Raw genomic sequence first — 6,217 nt, 5'->3', positions numbered from 1 at the left:
TCAATGGCTACTTTTATGAAGTAATTGCTTCTTATTACAGTACTCCACAGAGAAGTAAGAAACAGAGGATACATGCAATGGTATACTTAAGTGGTGTCTAGAGCAAATGTTATTCTTTGTCCCCTTCCACTCTCCTTTCCCCCTTTGCAAATATCTTGTGCGCTACAACTGCTGTTCAACAACGCTATGTGGCCATCGCCATTCAAGCTCTTTCTGGTTTGGTACAAGTACATTTCCACCCTAACATACCAGAGCTAAAAGCGCAGTTGTCCCATAAGTATATTTCCTCTGTATCTTACTTCTCTGTGAATACTCACATTTCTTGTCACTATTAGACAACTTTCACATTAAGAATAACGTAATAAGCTATAATTTTGCTCAGCAATAAAATAATGTATACGATAAACTGAATTTATTTCTTATTAAATTGATTTTCTTTATCTTTTACGCCATGTAAAATGTGTCTACAATTGTATGATTTCAAAAGAATTATCCTGAAAGACTATCAGTAACAAAAACCACAATATACATGTTTATTGGAAACTTGTGCTTGTGATAGTGGAATACACAGGGATAAATTTGAAATCATCCAAAGCTAAAATAAGCTTGTACAATAAAAGTTTACTGAAGAGAGCAAAACTTAATGAGATGTACTACTGCAAAAACAGCATTGGTTGTCAAGTCCAAGAGCTTATGATTCTTAACTCCAAACAATTTACTATAAACCATACCTTATAAACAATAATCCATTTTATTATTTGCATGATACTATGATGCTAAAATAGAAAAGAGGTGATTTAAAAAAATATGCTTTAGAAAATCTCAACATTTCAATGTTTTTGGTGTAAGAAATTATTAGTCAAAACTATTGACAACATATTTTCATTTAAAAAATTGCCAACAATTTTCATTTTTAGAAATATTTTGTGTTGAGGTGGTTAAGTTGTATAAGGTACATCACTTTTGAGTTCTAACCGGAAGAAAGAAGAACTTAGAAGTGTATCTTTTTGAATAAAAAAGATTTTACCCAACTGGTTTTCAAACATTGAATTCTATTACTGTCTGGTCAGATTACTTGACCCTCATCTAACTAAGAACTTAAACAAAAGGATCCCAGAAAAAAATATTTTTATTACAAGTCTTGTGATTACACACATAAGTAAGGTACAGAGGAAACACTCAATTGTACACCTAAGTGGTGTCTAGCACTAGTAGTGTCTAGTTCTAGGGAAAAACCCAACAGCCCCCATTGCCATCATGTGGTACATTGCTGAATGCTCATGGTGGAAGCACCGCTCAGGCTCTTGGTTGCTCGTCAGTATATTTCCGACACAACATACTAAAGCTGAAGGCACACGGTCGTCCCATATGCTAGTTTCCTCTGTACTTCTCTGTGATGATTAGAACTTGTGAGGAAGCTTCCCATAATTACAGAAAAACCATCAGAGAAAGCTTGATTGGTCTATTTTCTCAGGGGATCCAAAGGAAAAATAATTGGTACCGTAGTAAATATGTAAATATGTTCACTCTCCACTCTGGTCAAGATATAAATTTGGCCTTTAGTGGATGGACATCGCAAATGTATTTCTTGCCAAAAAAGACCTACCCTCTTTTGTAACCCAGTGGGTGGAACTCCTTCATAACGTGGGCACCAGATCATGGCATCTTCATAAATCAATATCATTGGTGATAGGTGGGAATCGAACTAGGCATGCAGGACCGATATCCTACTATCCAAGCATTTGACGAGCCATAATTTATTTTTATGGTATATCTATGCAAATGCAGAATAAACCAAGTTTAAAAATGCTAAAAACTACCAAAAGATCCTTTTTTTCCTAGGACGCTATATGCTCAAGGCCAAGATCTTTTTCCACATAACTTCAGACTAGAACTAGGGGTTGCAACATACATTGCTCATTTGGCTGGATTTTAACCCTGGACCTCATCAGAGACAAAATTCCCACCAATAGACCAGCTCGCTCCCCTAAGGTGTACTGTGAAGGATTTATTTTAAACTATTTTATGACCATCACATATTTAGTGACACTCTGACTTACCCCTTCATGAGGTTTCCTATATTCTGCAGGGTTCTGAATAATTGGATAGTATGATTATAGAAAATTTTAAAGAAGGCCTACAGCAAACCCTTTTTAACCCAGATTAAATAAATAATTCAAGCTATGCAATTGAATGTCGTCTGCAATTAATCAAATAAACTAGATATGATAAAGGCAAGAGTATTCCAGGATTGTTTGGGTATCACTTGTATATGTTGAAAAACAGTGTAAACCACTATATAACTGTAAACTTTATAACAAAATTGAAGTTTTACAGTGTTGTTTTAGTAAGCTAGCTTTAACATACAAACAATTAATTGTCAAATATGGCTGTCCAGATTAATTACCTCTTAATGGTGTCTGCCACAGAGAAGTGTAAGGTACAGAGGAAACTTGCCAAGGGGGCAAATGTGCGCTTTCAGCTCTAGTGTGGGAAATATATAATTGTGATGAGCAGCGAAGATCCCGAGTGGTGAGCACTGTGAAGAAATTCCTATCACCCAAGGCACAGGGTCTTCCTCCACCATGATCGTTGTAGATCATGGGGGCAAGGGGGTGGTGTTGGACTTTGCCCTAGACACCATTACTAGTGCTAGACACCAGCACTAGCAGTAGACACCATACACTTAAGTGTACCATTGATAGTTTCCTCTGTATCTTCCTTTTCTGCGTGTTCTGTTTTCTGTTTCTGTGTGAGAGTTTATTGTATTACTACTAGTTCAAAAGGTCTATGATTTTTAAATTGGAAATGACTAAGAAGGTGGCTGATGGAAAATAAAATACAATAACTTTAATGAAACTAATGAATTTGTAATTGTCATAAATAATAAATAATTTAGTATTTAATAAATATAGGCATTTGACACATATCACAGGCAAACACTTTTCAATGCAAGTTCACATTTTGTCTCACTGATTTATAATCCAAGCCATGAAAACAAAAGACACTTTGGACGAATAATGGGCCTGTAGTATAGCTGACATAGACCACCGCACCTGCATAAAACATACCAATAAAACACATTAGTTCAGACTTATTCAAGCTCTCATAGGATTTAAACACAATCTCACATCTAAATACATTTAACACATAACCTTTTTTTTAAGAGGTTGGAGGCCTTTTTTAACCTTGCATTTGCCCGTCCACATAGACTGACTGCCCATGCATGGAACGTATCCATCAAAGCAAGGGGTGAGCCAGTACAGTACAAAGTTGAACTGTGTACCGATAACATGTTTTCAGCAGTGACCAGGATCCAAACCCACAACATCGCTGCTTTGGCCCGAAGAAATTTTAAGCAAGATCAAAATACAAATTTTTGGAATAGTTTGAATTAGGTGTAGGGGCTGTCACTTTGAACATCTTCGAAAGATGCCCGAGGTCCTATAGTGTGTCTTCCTCATTGCTATCTAAGAAAGCTTTAAATCTTTAAAAATATACAAATTTCTAAATGGATTGTTATTTTATTTTATTTAAAAAACTGTTCTGAATGTTCAAACTTTCATTTGTTAGATATGATGTTAAACCAAGTCCTTATGGATAGTTCTTTTATTAGTTTTAGGATTGAGCAATGCTCCCCCTCACACCTCAACACCATACAAAATTTTCAAACTCATTAAAGCTAAAATATACAAGTTCTGTGAATAAAATTCTTAATCAAGCTCCTGTTGCATACAAAAGGTTTATGTGAAATCTGGGACAAAGGTTGTGTTCCTTATTTCATCCACTAAGACTCCAGCCGTCTCCCTACCATAACGAAAGATTAGTCTTGCCGAATATGTTGTGAAATACAAATTATACAGAGAGTAAATAAAAATATGTCCAATAGCATTTGAAACATATATTAACACTTATACTGTTTCAACAAGACAATAAATATATATATAAACGATGGTAATGGTGATCATTTGGATTGCTCACTCCAATCATCATCATCAGACCGAATAGGCGAATGGCAAGAATCTTGAATGGCGTCCCTACTTATATCCTATTGGCTACCGTAAGTACTGGCCAAGACATTTCTTTAAGTAAAACTGGAGCCAAAATTTACTCATCAGGAAAATCATTTACATCAGAAAAATTATGCTAACGCCAAGTAAAAATCACCTTCTGTAATTAGATTTCTGTGGCATATCCCTAATGGTGTCTCTATCTACAGCTTTAATAACTAAATCAAGATATTTTGAAAAACCGGACATAACTATAACTAAGATGTTGCTTTCAAAGACCTTACCGAAGATATCAAAATCAGGGGGCTAAGACATCTAATATGCTCCCCAATGGGCTGTATTCGAGACAAAGTAAGTCCAGATCACTTTATAAATAACATCCTTCATTTTCAAAAAAGTACAAAAGCTAAGGTCACTATGGTTTGTTATTCGCACAAACCTCTTCAGATGCTAAAGAATGGTTTAACCTACAAGGACTTCATGCTGCGGATGAAACAACTAGTAAGTGAGATACCTAAAACCAACACATCAATTTCTACTGAAGCTGAAGCAATATCCATTGAACCGGTAGCTGATTTTACTGATCTTGTGGAGACTGCCATTGATTCTACAACTGTCAACAACGAAACACCTACTGCATCCGTCACTCCTGTTCCATCTCACCTTACTTCAACGACAGCAAGCCAGTGTGTAAAAGTGATTGTGGCACCCGGCGACCTCTCATATAAGGAGGCGCTAGAGCAGAGTACCAGTGATAGTGCTATGAGTGATCCAGTATGTCCAAGCCTCAGTGGCTCTATGGTTCAGTCACCTCACAAGACTTTAAACTTATTAGATCAAGTGACTCCACCAATAAAGTAGCACAGTTCAAATATTCAGTTGCAATTTTTCATCAAAATATCCAGCATTTACCTTCCAGAATCAATTCTTTACAAGTAACACTCAATTAAATAAAACCTCATATTATAATATTAACAGAACACGCCATGAAAGAGGAAGAAATCAACCGTCTTAACATTAATAATTGTTACACAGTGAAGTCATATTTTGCAAGGAAAAATACATCTAAAGGTGGTGTTATCATTTTATCAAATATTGAGTTTGAGTTGAGGGGGATGACTGTGCCTGAGTCACTGAGTGATGTTTTATTAGAAGATATACAATTTGAGTATTGTGCCAGCACCTTTATTATAAATAAACAAAAGTATATTTTAGTATGAGTTTACAAATCACCTAATTCAATTGTAAGCATATTTTTAGATAGGCTAAGTATTCTTATTGAGTATTTGGATAAGAAATGTGACAAATTGGTTGTAGCAGGGGATTTTAATATTAATGTACTTAAAAATGATAACATACACAAATTATTTAAAGAAATTTTAAAAGCCATAATATGAAATAGGTACCTAGTCGATTTTCCTACAAGGGTTACAGAAAACACAAAAAGAGCTACTGATAATTTTTTAATACAAAATATAGATTCATCTAAAATTAAGGTAGAAGGTCCAATAACCTTTTTATCTGATCATGACGGTCAGTTACTAGAAATTAAATCAAATAATTAAAAAAAAATATTGGGCGTCCTAAAAAACTAGAAATACGCAAGTAAACCAGTAAACATTGACCTTTTTTCTTATTTTTTGTCTAAAGAAACATGGACTGATGTATATAATGCTGATGTGGAGGATAAATATGATAACTTTCACAAATTATTATTTTGATCTAGCTTTTCCAAGAACGTTATACACAAAAAAAATAAAAAAAAAGTTTGGATATCAGAGGACTTAAAAACCAAACGAACTAATATAATAAAACTAACCAAGGATTATCCCAAGAATAAAAATAGTAGATTGAAATATCAGTTAGACCAGGACAAGAAAGATTATAAGACTAAACTAATCCGAACAAAAGCAGATTTTTTCAACAGTAAAATTAATAATTCTTCAAACATACTAAAAACAGTGTGGAGAATAATTAACTCTGAAATTGGGGATAAGCACGACAAACAATTTTCTAATTTTAATCTTAAAGTAGGTACTGAAACAATTTCTGACCCACACTTAATCTCGAATCCCTTTAATGATCATTTCATTAATAGTGTAACAGACCTAGACAAAAGTAGTGACAGTAGCTTTGTCAAGGAAGATGTAATAATTAACTCAAACTGTCATCTGACTGTAAAACCTAAGTTTAGATTTAAACAATTA

This window comes from Macrosteles quadrilineatus, unplaced genomic scaffold (genome assembly GCF_028750875.1).
Source record: "Macrosteles quadrilineatus isolate MER2022 unplaced genomic scaffold, UCM_ALF_1.0 Scaffold_7__1_contigs__length_78375512, whole genome shotgun sequence".
In the NCBI taxonomy this organism is placed as follows: Eukaryota; Metazoa; Arthropoda; class Insecta; order Hemiptera; family Cicadellidae; genus Macrosteles; species Macrosteles quadrilineatus.
Note: the sequence above shows the minus strand (reverse complement) of the source record.